The 23,657-nt window shown below is 42.6% G+C and overlaps 1 protein-coding gene and 2 long non-coding RNA genes across 4 annotated transcripts in view; 2 read left to right on the top strand and 1 right to left on the bottom strand.

Moving 5' to 3' along the window:
* Positions 1 to 23,657, top strand: part of nr1h5 (nuclear receptor subfamily 1, group H, member 5) — a 133,776-nt gene that overhangs the window by 75,256 nt on the left and 34,863 nt on the right. The gene's annotated exons all lie outside the window — the stretch shown is intronic.
* LOC117512037 lies at positions 38 to 23,626 on the bottom strand. Its single transcript, XR_004561189.1, has 4 exons — positions 23,549 to 23,626; positions 14,572 to 14,577; positions 6,624 to 6,627; positions 38 to 47 (listed from the first exon to the last, which is right to left on the bottom strand). It is a non-coding gene; the product is annotated as an uncharacterized LOC117512037 (long non-coding RNA).
* On the top strand, positions 8,793 to 23,626 carry LOC117512038. Its single transcript, XR_004561190.1, has 3 exons — positions 8,793 to 8,802; positions 11,830 to 11,832; positions 23,540 to 23,626. It is a non-coding gene; the product is annotated as an uncharacterized LOC117512038 (long non-coding RNA).

Raw genomic sequence — 23,657 nt, 5'->3', positions numbered from 1 at the left:
AAGGGGCCCCCCAAAAAGCACTACAAGGACCAGCTGAAGAAGCAGCTCTCCCTTGCAGGCATTCAGCATCAGTCATGGCAGCATCTAGCTACAGATAGACTCAGCTGGCATTCCAGCATCAAATCCGCCAGCCTGAAGTTTGAGGCAGAAAGAAGTGAGGCCTCACGCCAGAAGCGTCAAAGACAGAAAGAGCGGGCAGCAGCACAAGCCCAGCCTACTCAAGTGTTCATTTGCCCCAAGTGTAACAGGTCTTGTGCATCCCGCATCGGATTTTTCAGCCACCAGAGGGCTTGTAGAAAATTAAAAAAAAAAAAAAAGGCCTTCCCACTATCCTCGCAAGCGAGGAAACTGCCAACAACAACAACATAAAACAAACGCAGTAACAACGTCTATAAACCCAGAAAATATATTCACGAGAGTTTTAGGCACAATATAAAAATAGTTTTATGTTGCGATGTTAATTGTGTTGTCCGTGTGCAGCAGTTAAAGTGACGCGTGAGCAGAGCGTATCAATGCAGTTCTTAATGTTACTGAGATCTCGCAGCCGCAGTCGCATCTCCGAGGTTTTGCGGGATTTGAAACCTGAAAAGCCTCAATGACAACATCTGACGGTGTGTATTCTCAGCCAGGTCAACATTTGGCACAGGTTTTCTAACAAATACCTTAATTCATTTGTGGGATAACCAAATTATCTAAAAAGGTAAGATGCATGGTTAAAACATAACCTTCAGTGCAGAGGCAACAATACATGTATACTACAACCATGAGAAAAACTATTACAACTAGAGAATGACTGATGTTATGTGTCGGACGCAGCTCGGAGAACCGACCAGCGTTTGAAGGACCCAGTATGAATAAGCAGAGCACGGTTCAAAGGCTAACTGAATTTAATACATAACAGTGATAATATAATAACAAAAGGTGCGGCCTGGCGTGGTGCGCTCCCAGCAGCGCTAACGGTCCGGAGCCAGAAGTTGTTTCGGACCCAAGGACCCCGCCGACACCCCCCAGGTGGCCGCAACAACCAAGTCTGTGAAAGAAGGAAACCATTAAGTGAGTCCACACTCTACACACAGAACACTTAAAGGTGTACAAACAGCAAACACTTCCTGGCTTGATTACTGATCAGCTTCCCAACCTGCAGGCATGGAACAATCAGTTCACAAAAACTCCACTGCGGTGAAAGCTGATACATGACTAACAAACAGCTCAATACAATAAGGTGTGAGGGACACCACATTTACTGACTGTATAAATGTTAGTCACAAAATCTAACGTACCTCAGGAAGTGTGCTGACGAGCGTGAAACCTCACCCCCTCCTCTTTCACAGACTGTGCATCAAACCTGGACGTTCTCAGCATCCGCTGTTGATGAGATGGCTCCCGAGACGACGATCTCACCCGTCTGGTCACAAGGTCGAGTCTCTGGCAAATACACACTGTGCACTCCAGTCTTAAATGCCAACATGTTCCAATCCATCCAGATGCACCACAGCTGTGAGTCCTGACGAGTCGCAGGTGATCAGGGTGAGGTCCTGACAGCCTCAGCAACACAGCCACTCAGTCCCAAATGCACGCCACCTGGGAGGAAAACCAAAAGACAGAAACAAACCGGCAGCCAGGCCCCCCCAGCCATATAACAGACTGATATTGTTTTTCTGGGCCAAAAATTGATTATTACAACCCCTGGCAAAAATTATGAATCACCAGCCTCGGAGGATGTTCATTCAGTTGTTTAATTTTGTAAAAAAAAAAGCAGATCACAGACATGACACAAAAGTAAAGTCATTTCAAATGGCAACTTTCTGGCTTTAAGAAACACTATAAGAAATCAAGAAAAAAGATTGTGGCAGTCAGTAACGGTTACTTTTTTAGACCAAGCAGAGGAAAAAAATATGGAATCACTCAATTCTGAGGAAAAAATTATGGAATCACCCTGTAAATTTTCATCCCCAAAACTAACACCTGCATCATATCAGATCTGCTCGTTAGTCTGCATCTAAAAAGGAGTGAACACACCTTGGAGAGCTGTTGCACCAAGTGGACTGACATGAATCATGGCTCCAACACGAGATATGTCAATTGAAACAAAGGAGAGGATTATCAAACTCTTAAAAGAGAGTAAATCATCATGCAATGTTGCAAAAGATGTTGGTTGTTCACAGTCAGCTGTGTCTAAACTCTGGACCAAATGCAAACAACATGGGAAGGTTGTTAAAGGCAAACATACTGGCAGACCAAGGAAGACATCAAAGCGTCGAGACAGAAAACTTAAAGCAATATGTCTCAAAAATCGAAATACATACAGAAAAGCTAAACGAAAGCCATCATTAACACCTAACAGAAAAAAAACAGGTTACAATGGGCTAAGGAAAAGCAATCGTGGACTGTGGATGACTGGATGAAAGTCATATTCAGTGATGAATCTCGAATCTGCATTGGGCAAGGTAATGATGCTGGAACTTTTGTTTGGTGCCGTTCCAATGAGATTTATAAAGATAACTGCCTGAAGAGAACATGTAAATTTCCACAGTCATTGATGATATGGGGCTGCATGTCAGGTAAAGGCACTGGGGAGATGGCTGTCATTACTCATCAATAAATGCACCAGTTTACGTTGATATTTGTGACAATTGAAAGGATGTTTGGGGATGATGAAATCATTTTCAAGATGATAATGCATCTTGCCATAGAGCAAAAACTGTGAAAACATTCCTTGCAAAAAAGACACGTAGGGTCAATGTCATGGCACAGGGTCAATGTCAACGAGCAGATCTGATTTGATGCAGGGGGTTAGTTTTGAGGATGAAAATTTACAGGTGATTCCATAATTTTTTCCTCAGAATTGAGTCATTCCATATTTTTTTCCTCTGCTTGGTCTAAAAAAAGTACCGTTACTGACGGCCATAAGATTTTTTTCTTGATTTCTATAGTGTTTCTTAAAGCCAGAAAGTTGCCATTTGAAATTACTTTAGTTTGTGCGTCATGTCTGTGATCTGTTTTTTTCTACAAAATTAAACAACTGAATGATCATCCTCCGAGGCCAGTGATTCCATAATTTTTGCCAGGGGTTGTACAATCAAGGAAACTGATGGATTGAATAAGTACTCACACCATTTATTATAACACAACTAACTCAATGCTTTACAGCATTAAATCACTTACTGTGCATCCTATAGGCACTCTGTGTACTCTAACAGCTTTGATTCCACAGTAAAGAAGTATGTCTTTGTGCTGCAAATTACATGCATGTAACCTCGTCTCCTTCACTCTCTATTGATGAATGAAGGCTAAGTGTTTATTTAGTGCCTTTGAGTGTCCTTTCACATGGGGAAAAAAAAAATTTCTGAGAAGGTTCAGCCACTGTGCTACATTCACAGTGAGACGTGTGCACTGGACAATCCATTTAAACTGATATTTTGTCATCATCAAATACCCCAGTGGGAGTAAGGTGGAATCCTTGGGGGCGGTTTGTGGGTGTTGTGTTCTTGGTGTGCGTGGGATACGAGGGAGGCTGAAGAGTGTTTAGATAGTGTTTACATGGTTACAAACAGTAAGAGCTGTCACATGATTAGAATGCATGGACTGCCTCCACACGCACACACACACACACACACACACACACACACATTTTGGCCATGGTCTAGTGAAGACAAGAAACATCTGTGGAGAGACGACAGCACGACGGGCTGAGGGTTATAAATACCCGTTTTGTCATCACAGTCTCCAGACGTACTTCCACCAACAATTATTGGAGGTTTAAAACTTGACTGATTGAAGATTGACTGCTTGTATCTATGGTCAGAAAGTTACATAGACTTATCATATCATATCATCAGAGGGTTTTTTCCCTTACCACTGTCACTTTTTTCCATTTGCCTTGAATTTCCTTCTACAAGAGTGCAGTGGGCCCCCGACCCGGGGTCTAAAGCTGCACCCTTAACATTACTGACTTGTATCCGAGGGGCTCTCTTCAAGATGGTGACCTTTCCTCTCCTCAATACTGCCTTTGATCCTCCTGCCCGACTTCTCACGTTTGAGTAAGCGAAGCAGTGAGAGATCTTTTTCTTCTCCCCATGGACCAATTTACAATGATGCAGTTTCACTGGATTTTTTTTAGCCCATTGATGGTGTTGTTGCTGGGGTCCAGGATCAGAACTATCTGCTGGATGACACCTCTGATCTGGTGGAGTGACTCAGCTGAGTGCTGCTACAGAGGAGATGTCTCCCCGCAGCACTGGAGAAGTTGCACCATGTTGTTCATATGCCCTGGTGCCTAGGCGCTTTGTGGAGGTTTTAGCTGGGGTTTGTTTCTTTTGAAACATCCTCATACCAAGATCTCTCCTGGCAAACCCCTTCACAGTGGGATTGAGGACACTCAATACTGGCTTGTGTCCAGTAGGAACTCCAACCCACCTGTGTGTCTGTTCTAGGGGTGGTAAGGTTAGACCTTACTGTGTGAAGCGCCTTGCGGCAGCTTTGCTATGATTTGTGCTATATAAATAAATATATATATATATATATATTTACAGCAAGAAGGTCATGGGATCGATTCCCACCTGTGGCCTTTCTGTGTGGAGTTTGCATATTCTCCTCGTGTCTGCGTACTGTCCAGGGTGTACCCACCTCACGCCCTATGACTGCTGGGATAGGCTCCAGCTCCCGTGACCCTTGATTGGAGTAAACAGCTGAAGATGAGTGAGTGGATGAGTGTTTCATTGATTTAGGTCCAGGACATCTCCAGGTGTGCTTCCCTCTGCTTTTACTCCCAGTGGTCATCTCGCAGCCCAGTTGGAGTCTTTCCTCTTGAGCCGCAGCAAGTTGAAGTAAGCCTTTAAATTTTTCTAAGGAAAACCATCTCCACCAACCCACTAAATCTATTAGACTGCAATGAAGCGATAGATGGCTTTTTAAATTTAAATGGCAATTTATCTTATCCTGATCCCCCGGTGTTAAACACAGCAGCTCAGTAGCAGATAAATTAGTCAATTGCTTAAGGCCCCTTCACACATAGTGTGTGAATTTGGTCGATTTGTGTACAACTCATAGCTGGCGCCACAAGAGGGCGTTTGGGGGCGACACCCCTCAGGTCATCAACCTCGCCCCCTCGGATATTAGAGTTATCAAAAAAATAAAAAAGAAAGAAAAAGAATACTGGAAAATATAGCAAAATATTAGTTATTCAATAATATCGCGTATTTAACAAATAAACCAAATTAATTAACTAAAGTAATTTTAAAACAAACGGATATGGCGTGTGTCTGTGTTCAAGGGATTTGATAGGTTGAGGGTTGCGCTTGTCAGTGCGGCAGAGGGCGGTGCGTTTCCAACGCGTCGTGACGTCAGACGTGTCGCTTCGGAAGCGGCGAGGGGAGATTACTACGTCACACTCTGGCTGTTTCCACAAGCTGAATAAAGTTCAGCGATCACCATCTTGAATTTGCATTGCTTGAACCACAAAAAAACCTTTAAAAACAGCAGTAGAACGATTCTCCCATCACCCTGCTGGGAGAAGCTTTTTTCAGCTACTTTTTGGAGTGACACCGACCGAGGGAGGACTGACGTCTTGGTGGGATATTGATCGAACCGCGACAGCGGGCCGACCCGCACTGAGAAGCCGGCCTTCAGGCATCATCACTGGGCAGAGTGATCCAGGCCGCTGGGGTGATGGAGCAAACCCACTCAGTCCGAAATCTCCCACTTTTTGGATATATGTGAAGTCCCAGTTTGCCCAACGGAATTTAGTTCTGCAGCTTTACTGAGGTGAGAATAATGTAAAAATAAAACGTGACGTTTACTGAACTGTGAAGGTTTAATGATCGGCTAACGTTAGCTTAGCCTTTTAGCATAGTTGATCTGAGTGAACACTTTTCATTTGTAAATGGTTCAGTCTTTTTTATTTTTACCAGCTTTTTTCAGACACCACAAAAGCTCAGCTTTAAACAACTTATTTTTTCAGGCGTTTTTTTCCATTGTTTTTTGGCCGTTTTTTCCCCTTTTTTATATATAAATTGTTTAGTGTTTCTTTATATATAAATAAATATTTTTATTTGTCCCAAACAGGAACATTTGCTGTGCAGACAACCAAACTTCCACTGATGAGCTGAACACCACGAAGTCCAGTCGAAAGAAAACATCTCTGCTTTTCAGCAACACCACCAGAGTTAAAAACTGCAGAAGAGACCTTCATCTGGTCCCAAGAATCCAGCAGAACATCACCTGCTTCTAAATAAAAGGCTCTTTGAACAGCAACTATTTTATTATTTTTAAAAAAAGCTGTTTCATTTTATATTTTAACAATAAATGAACAGATCATTAAAAATGTCCACAAATCAAAGTCAAAAGACATTTGCACAAGTAGAAGCTCTCCACTTATTGTGCTCAAATTAATATTTTAGAAATGACTCTGTCCTGATAACAACATTAAAGGCAATTACATATTTTGATGAAATTACAAGTTTAAATGACTATAAAAAAATTCATCATGAGGTTTATGTCACAGAAATCCTACTTTACAATCACACTGCAGTCACTGTTAAATTATTTCCTTTTGCATTTATAATAAACATTTGTATTTATTTAGTGTTTGTTTTTCTGGTTGAAATCAGATATAAATAACCTACCAGACTTAAAAAAATATACAAGTTTCCATGTTATTTTATTTGTCTAAAAATAAATGTCTGGGGTTCCTTATGTTAAACAAGAAATGATCTAATATGAAATAACAGGTGGTTTTAATTTACAGATGAAAGGTTTCTAAAGAACCATTTATTGATTTATTTAGCTGTTTTAATTACAAGTGTTCTAAACCTTTTTAACAGTAATCAGAAATTTTGAGGTAACAACAACAAAAAAACATTTCCGATGATTTTTCTTCAGAAAACTGCTCTCTAAATGAGCAGTCCTGTCACACGTTAATGTTTTGTACAGATCAGTGGTTTCTGCACCAATCGGATTGGTCCGATCCATTTTGTAGAGATCAGTGGTTTCTGCCACGAGTCTTCCGTGTTTTGGCCCGACACATCCTTCCTATTGGACAACACGAAGGTACGTCACAGCTCAGAGTGTCTAAAGTTGGCGCACCTCATCTCGACAGAACACCGGCTCTGTGGTATGCAGGAGATCACTTTACCGAGGGTCTATACGTTCAAATAATAATTAAAAAAATACTGTCATCACTCTTTACTCTTAGTCAGTCTCTTACAACGGTGTAGCCTAAATACACGAGCTTTCCAGGAGCGCACCCTATTCATTACGCACGCTCAGAGGCACGTCTCCTCCGGTGCGCACTTTTTTTGGGGGGGGAGCGACCCCGCCCCCTGTGATAAACTCATTGCCCCTTAATATTTTTTTTCTGGCGCCGGGCCTGGTACAACTCCAGGGCAACACACGGTGATACAGTCATATGAGTGCCCCATGAAACATTGCGCCGACGGGCAGGCGTGCACGACGCCGGAGCGATGGTTCGTACACACGCTGGTGTCTGTCAAGCAGGAACACAGTGTGAGCTGATGCAGCTCCTCGCACTGTGTTCCATGGGACGAGCTGCACCACATCTTGCAGTGAATATCACTTGGTTGATACAATCTCAATTCCAATGAAGTTGGGACGTTGTGTGAAATGTAAATAAAAACAGAATACAATGATTTGCAAATCCTCTTCAACCTATATTCAATTGAATACACCACCAAGACATTTAATGTTCAAACTTTTTTGTTTTGTACAAATATTTGCTCATTTTGAAAGGGATGTCTCCAACACATTTCAAAAAGCGGGGACAGGGGCAACAAAAGACTGGGAAAGTTGATGAATGCTCAAAGAACACCTGTTTGGAACATTCCACAGGTGAAAAGGTTAATTGGAAACAGGTGAGTGTCATGATTGGGTATAAAAGGAGCATCCGCAAAAGGCTCAGCCGTTCACAAGCAAAGATGGGGTGAGGATCACCACTTTGTGAAGAACTACGTGAAAAAATAGTTCAAGAGTTTAAGAACAATGTTTCTCAATGTTCAATTGCAAGGAATTTAGGGATTCCAGCATCTACAGTCCATAATATAATCAGAAGATTCAGAGAATCTGGACAACTTTCTACACCTAAACAGCAAGGCCAAAAAATCAACATTAAATGTCCATGACCCTTGAGCCCTCAGGCGGCACTGCATTAAAAACCGACATCATTGTGTAAAGGATCTTACCGCTAATTCAATTCAATTCAATTTTATTTATATAGCGCCAAATCACAACAAACAGTTGCCCCAAGGCGCTTTATATTGTAAGGCAAGGCCATACAATAATTACGTAAAAACCCCAAGGTCAAACGACCCCCTGTGAGCAAGCACTTGGCGACAGTGGGAAGGAAAAACTCCCTTTTAACAGGAAGAAACCTCCAGCAGAACCAGGCTCAGGGAGGGGCAGTCTTCTGCTGGGACTGGTTGGGGCTGAGGGAGAGAACCAGGAAAAAGACATGCTGTGGAGGGGAGCAGAGATCAATCACTAATGAGTAAATGCAGAGTGGTGCATACAGAGCAAAAAGAGAAAGAAACACTCAGTGCATTATGGGAACCCCCAGCAGTCCTAAGTCTATAGCAGCATAACTAAGGGATGGTTCAGGGTCACCTGATCCAGCCCTAACTATAAGCTTTAGCAAAAAGGAAAGTTTTAAGCCTAATCTTAAAAGTAGAGAGGGTGTCTGTCTCCCTGATCCGAATTGGGAGCTGGTTCCACAGGAGAGGAGCCTGAAAGCTGAAGGCTCTGCCTCCCATTCTACTCTTACAAACCCTAGGAACTACAAGTAAGCCTGCAGTCTGAGAGCGAAGCGCTCTGTTGGGGTGATATGGTACTATGAGGTCCCTAAGATAAGAAGGGACCTGATTATTCAAAACCTTATAAGTAAGAAGAAGAATTTTAAATTCTATTCTAGAATTAACAGGAAGCCAATGAAGAGAGGCCAATATGGGTGAGATATGCTCTCTCTTTCTAGTCCCCGTTAGTACTCTAGCTGCAGCATTTTGAATTAACTGAAGGCTTTTCAGGGAACTTTTAGGACAACCTGATAATAATGAATTACAATAGTCCAGTCTAGAGGAAATAAATGCATTAATTAGTTTTTTCAGCATCACTCTGAGACAAGACCTTTCTAATTTTAGAGATATTGCGTAAATGCAAAAAGCAGTCTTACATATTTGTTTAATATGCGCTTTGAATGACATATCCTGATCAAGAATGACTCCAAGATTTCTCACAGTATTACTAGAGGTCAGGGTAATGCCATCCAGAGTAAGGATCTGGTTAGACACCATGTTTCTAAGATTTGTGGGGCCAAGTACAATAACTTCAGTTTTACCTGAGTTTAAAAGCAGGAAATTAGAGGTCATCCATGTCCTTATGTCTGTAAGACAATCCTGCAGTTTAGCTAATTGGTGTGTGTCCTCTGGCTTCATGGATAGATAAAGCTGGGTATCATCTGCGTAACAATGAAAATTTAAGCAATGCCGTCTAATAATACTGCCTAAGGGAAGCATGTATAAAGTGAATAAAATTGGTCCTAGCACAGAACCTTGTGGAACTCCATAATTAACCTTAGTCTGTGAAGAAGATTCCCCATTTACATGAACAAATTGTAATCTATTAGATAAATATGATTCAAACCACCGCAGCGCAGTGCCTTTAATACCTATGGCATGCTCTAATCTCTGTAATAAAATTTTATGGTCAGCAGTATCAAAAGCAGCACTGAGGTCTAACAGAACAAGCACAGAGATGAGTCCACTGTCTGAGGCCATAAGAAGATCATTTGTAACCTTCACTAATGCTGTTTCTGTACTATGATGAATTCTAAAACCTGACTGAAACTCTTCAAATAGACCATTCCTCTGCAGATGATCAGTTAGCTGTTTTACAACTACCCTTTCAAGAATTTTTGAGAGAAAAGGAAGGTTGGAGATTGGCCTATAATTAGCTAAGATAGCTGGGTCAAGTGATGGCTTTTTAAGTAATGGTTTAATTACTGCCACCTTAAAAGCCTGTGGTACATAGCCAACTAATAAAGATAGATTGATCATATTTAAGATCGAAGCATTAAATAATGGTAGGGCTTCCTTGAGCAGCCTGGTAGGAATGGGGTCTAATAGACATGTTGATGGTTTGGATGAAGTAACTAATGAAAATAACTCAGACAGAACAATCTGAGAGAAAGAGTCTAACCAAATACCGGCATCACTGAAAGCAGCCAAAGATAACGATACGTCTTTGGGATGGTTATGAGTAATTTTTTCTCTAATAGTTAAAATTTTATTAGCAAAGAAAGTCATGAAGTCATTACTAGTTAAAGTTAAAGGAATACTCGGCTCAATAGAGCTCTGACTCTTTGTCAGCCTGGCTACAGTGCTGAAAAGAAACCTGGGGTTGTTCTTATTTTCTTCAATTAGTGATGAGTAGTAAGATGTCCTAGCTTTACGGAGGGCTTTTTTATAGAGCAACAGACTCTTTTTCCAGGCTAAGTGAAGATCTTCTAAATTAGTGAGACGCCATTTCCTCTCCAACTTACGGGTTATCTGCTTTAAGCTGCGAGCATGTGAGTTATACCACGGAGTCAGGCACTTCTGATTTAAGGCTCTCTTTTTCAGAGGAGCTACAGCATCCAAAGTTGTCTTCAATGAGGATGTAAAACTATTGACGAGATACTCTATCTCACTTACAGAGTTTAGGTAGCTACTCTGCACTGTGTTGGTATATGGCATTGGAGAACATAAAGAAGGACTCATATCCTTAAACCTAGTTACAGCGCTTTCTGAAAGACTTCTAGTGTAATGAAACTTATTCCCCACTGCTGGGTAGTCCATCAGAGTAAATGTAAATGTTATTAAGAAATGATCAGACAGAAGGGAGTTTTCAGGGAATACTGGTAAGTCTTCAATTTCCATACCATAAGTCAGAACAAGATCTAAGATATGATTAAAGTGGTGGGTGGACTCATTTACATTTTGAGCAAAGCCAATTGAGTCTAATAATAGATTAAATGCAGTGTTGAGGCTGTCATTCTCAGCATCTGTGTGGATGTTAAAATCGCCCACTATAATTATCTTATCTGAGCTAAGCACTAAGTCAGACAAAAGTTCTGAAAATTCACAGAGAAACTCACAGTAACGACCAGGAGGACGATAGATAACAACAAATAAAACTGGTTTTTGGGACTTCCAATTTGGATGGACAAGACTAAGAGTCAAGCTTTCAAATTAATTAAAGCTCTGTCTGGGTTTTTGATTAATTAATAAGTTGGAATGGAAGATTGCTGCTAATCCTCCGCCCCGGCCCGTGCTACGAGCGTTCTGGCAGTTAGTGTGACTCGGGGGTGTTGACTCATTTAAACTAACATATTCATGCTGCTGTAACCAGGTTTCTGTAAGGCAGAATAAATCAATATGTTGATCAATTATTATATCATTTACTAACAGGGACTTAGAAGAGAGAGACCTAATGTTTAATAGACCACATTTAACTGTTTTAGTCTGTGGTGCAGTTGAAGGTGCTATATTATTTTTTTCTTTTTGAATTTTTAGGCTTAAATAGATTTTTGCTGGTTATTGGTGGTCTGGGAGCAGGCACCGTCTCTACGGGGATAACTAACCAAACAGCGTCTGCTACAGCATATTTCTGCTGATACGTGACAAAGTGGCATATTTGTCATACTGTTGGCCTGTCATGTGGTCCTGTGGTGCCCCGCTGTCTGTCCTGTCAGACAGACATGATGTTCAGATCGCCTGCTGCATGTCCACATAAACTGACGGCCCAGTCCAGCTGGAACAGCCTGTCAGTGTGCACGCTCTCCAGCCCGTTGTAGAAGCAACATATACTCAACAAAAATATAAACGCAACACTTTTGGTTTTGCTCCCATTTTGTATGAGATGAACTCAAAGATCTAAAACTTTTTCCACATACACAATATCACCATTTCCCTCAAATATTGTTCACAAACCAGTCTAAATCTGTGATAGTGAGCACTTCTCCTTTGCTGAGATAATCCATCCCACCTCACAGGTGTGCCATACCAAGATGCTGATTAGACACCATGATTAGTGCACAGGTGTGCCTTAGACTGCCCACAATAAAAGGCCACTCTGAAAGGTGCAGTTTTATCACACAGCACAATGTCACAGATGTTGCAAGATTTGAGGGAGCATGCATTGGTATGCTGACAGCAGGAATGTCAACCAGAGCTGTTGCTCGTGTATTGAATGTTCATTTCTCTACCATAAGCCGTCTCCAAAGGCGTTTCAGAGAATTTGGCAGTACATCCAACCAGCCTCACAACCCCAGACCACGTGTAACCACACCAGCCCAGGACCTCCACATCCAGCATGTTCACCTCCAAGATCGTCTGAGACCAGCCACTCGGACAGCTGCTGAAACAATCGGTTTGCATAACCAAAGAATTTCTGCACAAACTGTCAGAAACCGTCTCAGGGAAGCTCATCTGCATGCTCGTCGTCCTCATCGGGGTCTCGACCTGACTCCAGTTCGTCGTCGTAACCGACTTGAGTGGGCAAATGCTCACATTCGCTGGCGTTTGGCACGTTGGAGAGGTGTTCTCTTCAACTCTATGCGAAGGAGATGTGTCGCAGTGCATGAGGCAGATGGTGGTCACACCAGATACTGACTGGTATCCCCCCCCCAGTAAAACAAAACTGCACCTTTCAGAGTGGCCTTTTATTGTGGGCAGTCTAAGGCACACCTGTGCACTAATCATGGTGTCTAATCAGCATCTTGGTATGGCACACCTGTGAGGTGGGATGGATTATCTCAGCAAAGGAGAAGTGCTCACTATCACAGATTTAGACTGGTTTGTGAACAATATTTGAGGGAAATGGTGATATTGTGTATGTGGAAAAAGTTTTAGATCTTTGAGTTCATCTCATACAAAATGGGAGCAAAACCAAAGTGTTGCGTTTATATTTTTGTTGAGTATATGTTTTTATGCTTTCGTCTGAGTACAGCAAGCGCACACACGCGCGTGCTGTTAAAAACATGTGCGTGTTCTGCAGCTCTGATGTCCAGGACCAGAGATTTCAACAGCTGCCACACCCCTGTCCGTTCAGCGCACAGACCAAGGTGTCACTCTCTGATCAGATCAGATACGCCTCGCCTGCGGGGGGACGAACCACACGCATGCACGTGTTGGGGGGGGGAGCGGGGAGAGCTCGCGACACACGCACATGTGTTGTGGATGGAGCTGACGGCACACCACATCTCGACAATTCCACAGTCGTGGGAACTTAGACAAATTTCACTGCCAGCATAACAATGGTTGTCTGCAGGACTGTTGTTGTGCCAAGAGTGTGACTGGCCACAACTATTTTCTAAGTGCCAAACGAGTGGTGTTAGATGTTTGTGCACGAGAGGGTTCAATGGGTTCGCACAGCACACATGATTTTACACAGGTTGCACACGATTCCTGCATCATGTGCACTTTGTGCGCACTTCAATCAAACTTCACACTACAACCCCTGGCAAAATTATGGAATCACCGGCCTTGGAGGATGTTCATTCAGTTGTTTAAGTTTGTAGAAAAAAACGCAGATCACAGACATGACACAAAACTAAAGTAATTGAAATGGCAACTTTCTGGCTTTAAGAAACACTAAAAGAAATCAGAACAAAAATTGTGGCAGTCAGTAAGGGTTACTTTTTTAGACCAAGCAGAAGGAAAAAAATATGGAATCACTCAATTCTGAGGAAAAAATGATGGAATCATGAAAACAAAGAACGCTCCAACACATCACTAGTATTTTGTTGCACCACCTCTGGCTTTTATAACAGCTTGCAGTCTCTGAGGCATGGACTTAATGAGTGACAAACAGTACTCTTCATCAATCTGGCTCCAACTTTCTCTGACTGCTGTTGCCAGATCAGCTTTGCAGGTTGGAGCTTTGTCATGGACCATTTTCTTCACTTCCACCAAAGATTTTCAATTGGATTAAGATCCGGACTATTTCCAGGCCATGACATTGACCCTATGTGTCTTTTTGCAAGGAATGTTTTGACAATTTTTGCTCTATGGCAAGATGCATTATCATCTTGAAAAATGATTTCATCATCCCCAAACATCCTTTCAATTGATGGGATAACAAAAGTGTTTAAAATATCAACGTAACTGTGCATTTATTGATGATGTAATGACAGCCATCTCCCCAGTGCCTTTACCTGACATGCAGCCCCATATCATCAATGACTGTGGAAATTTACATGTTCTCTTCAGGCAGTCATCTTTATAAATCTCACTGGAACGGCACCAAGCAAAAGTTCCAGCATCATCACCTTGCCCAATGCAGATTCGAGATTCATCAATGAATATGACTTTCATCCAGTCATCCACAGTCCACGATTGCTTTTCCTTAGCCCATTGTAACCTTGTTTTTTTCTGTTTAGGTGTTAATGATGGCTTTCGTTTAGCTTTTCTGTATGTAATCCCATTCCTTTAGGCGGTTTCTTATAGTTTGGTCACAGACGTTGACTCCAGTTTCCTCCCATTCGTTCCTCATTTGTTTTGTTGTGCATTTTCAATTTTTTTAGACATATTGCTTTAAGTTTTTTGTCTTGACGCTTTGATGTCTTCCTTGTCTACCAGTATGTTTGCCTTTAACAACCTTCCCATGTTGTTTGTATTTGGTCCAGAGTGTAGACACAGCTGACTGCGAACAACCAACATCTTTTGCAACATTGCGTGATGATTTACCCTCTTAAGAGTTTGATAATCCTCTCCTTTGTTTCAACTGACATCTCTCGTGTTGGAGCCATGATTCATGTCAGTCCACTTGGTGCAACAGCTCTCCAAGGTGTGATCACTCCTTTTTAGATGCAGACTATGAGCAGATCTGATTTGATGCAGGTGTTAGTTTTGGGGATTAAAATTTACAGGGTGTTTCCTAATTATTTCCTCAGAATTGAGTGATTCCATATTTTTTTCCCTCTGCTTGGTCTAAAAAAGTAACGTTACTGACTGCCACAATTTTTCCTGATTCTTATAGTGTTTCTTAAAGCCAGAAAGTTGCCATTTGAAATGACTTTGGTTTTGTGTCATGTCTGTGATCTGCTTTTTTTCTACAAAATTAAACAACTGATGAACATCCTCCAAGGCTGGTGATTCCATAATTTTTGCCAGGGGTTGTATGTGTGAAGGGGCCCTAAAGATCCCCTGAGGATTCCAGTGTATAAGAGGAAATGTACTGTATAAAACAATCCATTTCACTTTGGTTTTCTGTTAAGCTTCCATTTTTGGCTTTGTGTGGTTTTCCTCCAGTTCAAAGTGTCTCTGTTGGTTGTCATATTTCTTTTTATTCTGTAAGTGTTCAACAAGTTCTATTTAAGCTTCTTGTTTACTAGTGTATGATACGTCTTTCTAGAGTGACATTTGGTGTTCTTTTTCTAAATATAGGATTTCTGTCTATAAGTCACCAATTTCAGCCATGTGTTTTATCTTTAAGCCGCTGGTGTAAGAGATTATGGGCCTTCTCAGATATGCCTTCATTGTCTCCCACAGTACAAAGCTATTGGGGGCGGGATAGTTTGTTTCACAGAAATTAACCTGAGCCCATTTTCCACCACAGGAACTCACCCTATTCCCCAGATGGTGAAACAGTTACAGGAATGGCCAAGTAACTGTCCTTTCTCAGCCATCATGCCTCCAGAGAGCAGGCTGCAGTGACAGCAAGCATCTAATGCCAGCGATAGCTAGCAAGCAAACTTTTTAGCGAGCAAGCAAACTTTAATATTGGATGCAAGGTACCATAAAAGTTTGCTTGTTAGATAGTGCTAGCATCCAACATTAGTATGCTAGTCAGAAGGCAACAGCAGGAGTAACATTTTTTTTTATTTAGCTTCTCACTACATTGATATCATAATATAGTGCTCGGTTTAAACTGTGTGATGGTCCAACCTAGACACCTCAGACATTGATGCTGCTTCTGGACAAGTTTAACATACCTTGGGGGAGGGGAGATGCAGACACATGTGCCGTGGGTCCTTTTTTGAGACAAGCTTAGGCTTTTGTTAACTACCTATGTTAAATAAAGACCTCTTCTTCTCTTCTTTGTGAATGTAACTCTGTATTGTCGTGTTTAACAAAGGTTGCCGAAATTAATCATTTGCCCATGTAGTTATATCAGCTATTGATGAATGACAATTTTTGATACAGTGCCAACTGAGTGATTGGCGATCATGGGTGTTCCTCTTAAGGTACGTTGACACTTGCACAAATTTGATCCCTGCACTAGCATACAATCTGGTGTGCCAAGGAGTAAACTCACAAACTGTGTGTGAGCTGTGCGCGGGTGCTTGCAAGTGCTCAAAGAAAATTTTGATATGTTCAAATTTCTCTGGTATACATTCATTTTGTGACTAGACATTGCACAGTCTATTTGAAAACACTGTGTTTCACTGCAAGTCAATGCGTCTCATTGCTGCAGTGCAACGTATCTGAACGATTATGACGATTATAAACTTAATTTTACAGAGACATTCTAAGAAGGAATGAAAATGCAACCGTTTTACCAAGCCATTACAATAGAAATATTATAAATAATTACCTTTGAGATGATTCCAATGCATTCTCCAAGTCATGAAGCACACGAGAACAGCTGAAGCTATAGATAATTTCTCTGTGATTCCTGGAGTGATGAGAGATGGTTTCCATCCATCCATCCATCCATCCATCCATCCATCCATCCATTTTCTTCCGCTTCATCTGGGGTCAGGTCGTGGGGGCAGCAGCTCAAGCAAAGCCGCCCAGAATTCCGATCCACACACCTCCCCCAATCTCTGGGGGAACCAGAGGCATTACCAAGCCAGCTGAGAGACATAGTCCCTCCAGTGTGTCCTAGGTCTTCCCCGGGGCATCCTCCCAATGGGACGTGCCCGGAACACCTTTCCAGCGAGGCATCCAGGGGGCATCCAGAAAAGATGCCTGAGCCACTTCAGTTGGCTCCTTTCGACATGGAGGAGCAGCGGCTCGACTCCGAGCTCCTCCCGAGTGACCGAGCTTCTCACCCTATCTCTAAGGGAACACACAGACACACTGCAGAGGAAACTCATCTCGGCCGCTTGAACTCGCGATCTTGTTCTTTCAGTCATGAGCCAAATCTCATGACCATAGGTGAGGGTCGGAACGTAGATCGATCGGTAAATCAAGAGCTTTGCCCCCCTACTCAGCTCTCTCTTCGCCATGATGGTCCAATACAGCAACCGCATCACTGCAGACGCTGCACCGATCCGTCTGTCGATCTCACGCTCCATCCGTCCCTCACTCGTGAACAAGACCCCGAGATACTTAAACTCCTCCACTTGAGGCAAGGACACCCCACCCACCTGAAGAGGGCAGGGCACCTTTTTCTGGTTGAGAATCATAGTCTCGGATTTGAAGGTGCTGATTTTCACACGCTTCACACTCAGCTGCAAACCACCCCAGTGTACGCTGAAGGCCCTGATTTGATGAAGCCAACAGAACTACATCGTGCGCAAACAGCAGAGGTAAGATTCTGTGGTTCCCAAACCAGACCCCCTCAACACCCTGGCTGCGCCTAGAAATTCTGTCCATAAAGGTAATAAACAGAGCTGTGACAAAGGGCAGCCCTGGCGGAGGCCAACGTGCACTGGAAACAGGTTTGACTTACTAACGGCAATGCGAACCAAGCTCCTGCTGCGGTCCTACAGGGACCGGATAGCCCTTACCAAAAGGACCCTGGACCCTGTACCAACGGAGCAAGCCCCACAGAGTGCCTCGAGAGACACGGTGGAATGTTTTCTCCAGATCCACAAAGCACATGTGGACTGGTTGGGTGAACTCCCATGAACCCTCGAGCACCCGATGGAGGGTGTAGAGCTGGTTCAGTGTGCCGCGACCAGGACGAAAACCACACTGCTCCTCCTGAATCCGAGGTTCGACTATCGGTCAAATTCTCCTCCCCAGTACTCTGGAATAGACCTTACCTGGGAAGCTGAGGAGTGTGATCCCCCTGTAGTTGGAACACACCCTCCGGTCCCCCTTCTTAAACAGAGGGACCACCACCCCGGTCTGCCAATCCAGAGGCACTGTCCCCGACCACCACACGATGTTGCAGAGGCGTGTCAACCAAGACAGTCCCACAACATCCAGAGATTTAAGGTACTCAGGATGGGTTTCATCCACCCCAGGAGCCTTGCCACCAAGGAGCTTTCTGACCACCTCAGTGACTTTGGCCTGGGTGATGGATGAGTCCGCCTCTGAGTCCCCATTCTCTGCTTCCTCTTGGAAGACGTGACGATGGGATTGAGGAGATCCTCGAAGTATTCCTTCCACCCGCCCGACATCATCCCCAGTCAGGGTCAACAACTCCCTACCCGCACTATAGACAGTGTTGGCGGAGAGCTGCTTCCACCTCCTGAGGTGTCAGATGGTTTGCCAGAATTTCGTCAAAGCCGACCGATAGTCCTCCATGGCCTCCCGAACTCCTCCCAGACCCGGGTTTTTGCCTCTGTGACCGCACAGGCTGCAGCACGCTTGGCCTGCCGGTACCTGTCAGCTGCCTCGGGGTCCCACTTACCAACAAAGACAAGTAGGACTCCTTCTTCAGCTTGACAGCATCCCTTACTTCCGGTGTCCACCGCCACGATAGGCACCAGAGACCTTGCGACCACAGCTATGAGCGGCCGCATCAACAATGGAGGTAGAGAACATGGTCCACTCAGACTCCATGTCTCCAACCTCCCCCGGGATCTGGGAGAAGCCCTCCCAGAGGTGGGAGTTGAAGACCTCACCGACAGAGGGTTCCACTGGTCGTTCCCAGCAGACCTTCATGATACATTTGGGCCGGCCAGGTCTGACCGGCTTCCTCCCCTTCCAGTGGATCCAACTCACCACCAGGTGGTGATCGGTCGACAGCTCAGCCCCTCTCTTCACCCGAGTGTCCGAGACACGTGGCGGAAGGTCAGATGATACGACTTTGCTGATACTGTCCTGGTGGCACATGCACTTATGGACACCCTTGTGCTCGAACATGGTGTTCGTGATGGGCAAACTGTGGCTAGCACAGAAGTCCAACAACTGAACACCACTCGGGTTCAGATCGGGGAGGCCGTGCTTCCTGATCATCCCCCTCCAGGTCTCACTGTCACCGCCCACGTGGGCGTTGAAATCCCCCAGGACAACAACCAAATTCATCTGAGGGAAAATGGATCATCGGCTTCGAAATAATTATTTTTTATAATGCGACATCCAGTGGCACAAAGCGCGGCATCCAGTGGTACAAAGCGTGTTGCATTGACAGGGCGAATTGTGCAGCAGTGCGGGGATTAAATTTGTGCAAATGTCCAGACGGCTTTAGGATTGCAACATTGCCCTTTATGCACTGAAATTCTTACAGATTTCTTGAAAGATTTGATGTTTTGTAGTGTTGAGGGAAAAATATGCAAATCCCTTCAATTTTTTTTTACATTTTTTTTAAACATTTCAATAATTTTGTCATATATTTTGTTGACAAGCTAGAGGTCCTCTGCCAAAATTTGCTCCTCAAAGACTTGTGGATACTGCTTATGTACCCAGTCTTAAGTACAACCCCCGGTTGATATCACCTATTTGAAACAATATCTTTTTTAACCTCATTACTAGCCCTAAATTGCTCCTGTCTAAACTCTTTGGAACGTTTTGTAGCCCTTAAATGTACAGTACCAGTCAAAATTAGGACACACTTTCCCATTCAATTATGAAATGATGCTGACCACAAAAAATAATATATTGGGTTCATAATGTCTGCCATGAAACAGAAGTCAAAGTAAATGTAAAAATCACTGCATTTTTTCCTTCCATTTGCTTTTTCCATACCATCCCACCTTTTTCTATGATTTGGATTCGTAGATGGGTTATTCAGGTTCCAGAGGTCTGTAGGTTAATTGATTAATGCACGAAAAAAATCTACCCATTATGGGAATTATAGGGACATAAATAGAAAGAATAGTCTTTGGTTATGGAGAGATGGTGTCTCCAGATGTCACAAAGTTTTAAACATTTCATTAAAGCCACTGGGGATCTAGCTGCTTTGGTCTGTGTCGAGACAGAAACTGAAGTCTCCTCCTGTCAACATATCCCTTGAGCACTCAGATACTCAGAAACATTTCTTGAATGAATGGTCATATTTTAGACCATACACTTTTGAAAATGTCCATGCTTCAGAGTACATATTTCTTGATTGATTTGAAAAAAGATACATATACCATATTTTACAGATACTAAGTCACACCTATCAAAAATGCATTGTGAATAAGAAAAAACATATAAGTCACATCAGAGTTTTTCTGTATGTGGAACTTACTTTGTAACACAGCACTTTCCCGGGGATGAGTCTAACTAACAATGGACCGCAACTCAGTGTCGCACCTGTACACATCACAGCCTGTACTGTTACTGACCATCAAGACTTTTAAAATCAAACAATGAGCAAGATGGACAAATAAACATGCGTTGGACAACATATTGGATGCTATTTGGCACCGTTTGAACAAAAGATATCATCAAATGCACATGGATTGCTGCCCACAGCGTTGCAAACACTACAATAAAAACTTGATTTTGTTTCATGCTTTGAATGCTGTACATATTACTGTTGTTATTATTCTTATTATTAATTACACAATTTATTATTATTAGTAATAGTAGTAGTATTAATAATAATAATAATGAATGTGGCAGTTTTGTTGTTGCTGTTATTTTTGTTTTGTTTGTTTGTTTTTTCCTCATTAAATTGCACCAGAATATAAGTCACAGGAACAGATTATATGGTACTTGCCCTACCCATTATCTTTTTAGCTTTTGGTGTTCGTTTGTTGGCTGTCTTTCTTGTATGAAAACTATCTCTGTTTATAACTTTTTCAAATAATTAGATCTTTTATGGGGTGCATTCAGTCCATTTACATTAAATGTTTATAACTTTTACAAATAATCATATTCTTTTATGGGGTACATTCAGTCCATTTACATTAAATGTTTATAACTTTTACAAATAATCATATTCTTTTATGGGGTGCATTCAGTCCATTTACATTAAATGTTGTAAATTCTACTACCCTAGCTATGTTTTTATTTTATAATTATGCTAGATAAGTTGGTGGAAGCATTGCCATGTTAACACAGTAAATGTTTGAGCTAAAATATTCAATTACATCAGGCAACAACACATTGATAATAGACAAAAACAAAACAAAAAGCAAAAGAAAAGGTCCATCCCATCAGAAAAGAGAACAATTTTAATTTTGTCCAGTAACAGCACTGCTATATAACAAATGCAGTACAAGTTCCTTCCAGTGGAGTTATGTGTTTGTTGTCCTTAAGTGTAGATCTAATACTCATCTATAACTATATCAACAAACACCCAGTTTCAAGGCTAATAGACCACCCCTTTCAATAGTGGAAGAGAATTTATATTTTTGAGGACAGGTGGTAAAGAGTTCCAAAACTGGGGAGCAGAGCAGCCGAATGCTCTGCACCCTATAGTGGTGAGATGGGCGGGGGACAGTCAAGTGGATGAAGGAGGAAGCTCTGAAGGTGCGAGAGGGAGTGGCAACATGGAGGAGGTCAGACCATCGATTTCTATTTAATCTGCTCTATGGCAGACGCAGCCTGTGAGCTGTTGCCAGGCAGCCGCCATCTTGCTTAGCGTTATTACACGTCGTCAGGCATTAGATTAAATAGAAATTGGTGATGCACTGACTTAAACTCGAGTTAAAATGATCTGAAAATGCCATTTTGTGCAGCATTCAGGTACAGCGACAAGCTGACAAAGAATTGTGGAGTGAGCTTTCATCAATGTGTATTATATGTAATATTAATGATGTGGTGAAATGACGAAAATTGCAATTATTTATTTTTGTGTCAATCTATATTCTGTAAAGTAGTGACTTCAGTTTTACTGCCTGAATGCTTTGTCATGATAAATATCTCACCATTTGTTTAGCGAATCAATTAGAAGTCTCACTTTCATAAATCTCAATTTATCCCTTTTTAATTAGCCTCTGTTTTTTTTTTTTTTTTTCTTCACATCAGGTTTTCCATCCTGAAATATTCTGTAAGGGCAAATAGAATGGAAATTTTTTTTTCTCTCAGTTTGACGGGTGACATGACAGTCGCTATATTCTGTTAGTAATATAAGAATATACACTAATGAGATTAATTTCTCTGTGATATACTCCATATTCCAATGTAATGCTTTCAGATCCTGCTGAAGTGGAGGGCACACGATCGACGTGAACACACACTTCAATACTGACATAACTGGCCGACCGGTGTGGCTGTTTCATTTTATTTACTTTTATTTGAGCTCTGCGTAAAAGCGGTGCTACAGGTGGATTAATATTAATATCTTTAATATGATGCGAGCGTGCAAAGCTCTTTCCTTCACCCCTGATAATTTTCCATCTTTAACTTAACTTGAATTCCTCCGCACGTCTGTCTCAATGTGCCGAAAAAGTGCTGATGTCCACGTCTTTTCACAATTCCTGTGCTAGTCAGACGATGTCCCGGATAAAACACAGCGTCCAGTTTGGAAATGAACGGCACATTCCACTGTTACAGGAGTTTTTGTCATGGAAAGAGGAGCGGAGGCTTCGCGCGTCGCGGCGGTGCCGCACGGTGCACAGCAACGCCGTGATGAAGCCTCACGGGACATGTTCTGGCATGTCCAGGCACATCCACATTTTCTCGGATAATCACTCGATGGAAAAACCACCGACAGCTGTCTGAACACCATCTCAAAGCCGTCCTGTGAGACCAAAACGGAGGTGTTCCTTTGTCTCGCTCCATCAGGAAATCGGTCGTGACGCGAGAAGCCTCCACTCGGCTTTCCATGACAAAATCTCTTGTTAAAAGTGAAATCTGCCGGAAAATGGTTGATGTCCAGCTCTTGTGATAACCAGAGAAAGTGCACACGACGGTCTGGCTCCACAGAGCCATCCGTTCAGAAATGATCCGGTGGTTTGTGGCTCTCGATGGTGGCATGGAGCGCGGCGCGCCGAGCGTCCTTAAAGCTGTAGTAACAGTCCTTATTCTCTGTGAAGCCTGTAAAATTTTCACCGAAAGCCAGATAAATTTGTTTCCAGCTGCCAGTCTCTAACAGTTTCTGAAAAAATTCTGATGGAAAAAAAGCCCAAATCATTCCGCCATTTCCTGACAATGAAAATCCGCCGAGGGGGTGGACCACTCCTCACTCAAAGCCTGCTCACAGGCGAATGACGCAACCGACAGGCATGGAAAAAGTCACGCGTGCGCACGAGGGTTCAAGCTTGTCTGACGCAATCACACGTGATTCAAATCCATATGGTTTTTGAAAAAAATAATAAGGTTGGATACTTTTCTAATAGACCTCGTAGACCTGAGTGTTATCGGCACAGTAGTGGAAATTGATGTTATATTTGCAGAAAATATTGCCGAAGGGGAGGAGGTAAATGATGAAGAGGCCCCAGGATGAAGGCTGGGATGTGAAGGTTTTGAGCAAGATTAACTGAGTGTAGCCTGAGAGATAGGATTTAAACTAGGGGTGGGACGACAAGTTGTAATAGTCGACTACGACTAGCTAACATCCGACTAGTCGACTATTTTTTATTAATCGAAAGCCAGTAATTAAGTTCATTTAACCCTTAA

The sequence above is a fragment of the Thalassophryne amazonica genome, chromosome 6 (genome assembly GCF_902500255.1).
Source record: "Thalassophryne amazonica chromosome 6, fThaAma1.1, whole genome shotgun sequence".
Classification (NCBI taxonomy): Eukaryota; Metazoa; Chordata; class Actinopteri; order Batrachoidiformes; family Batrachoididae; genus Thalassophryne; species Thalassophryne amazonica.
This window is presented reverse-complemented; position numbering and strand designations above follow the sequence as displayed.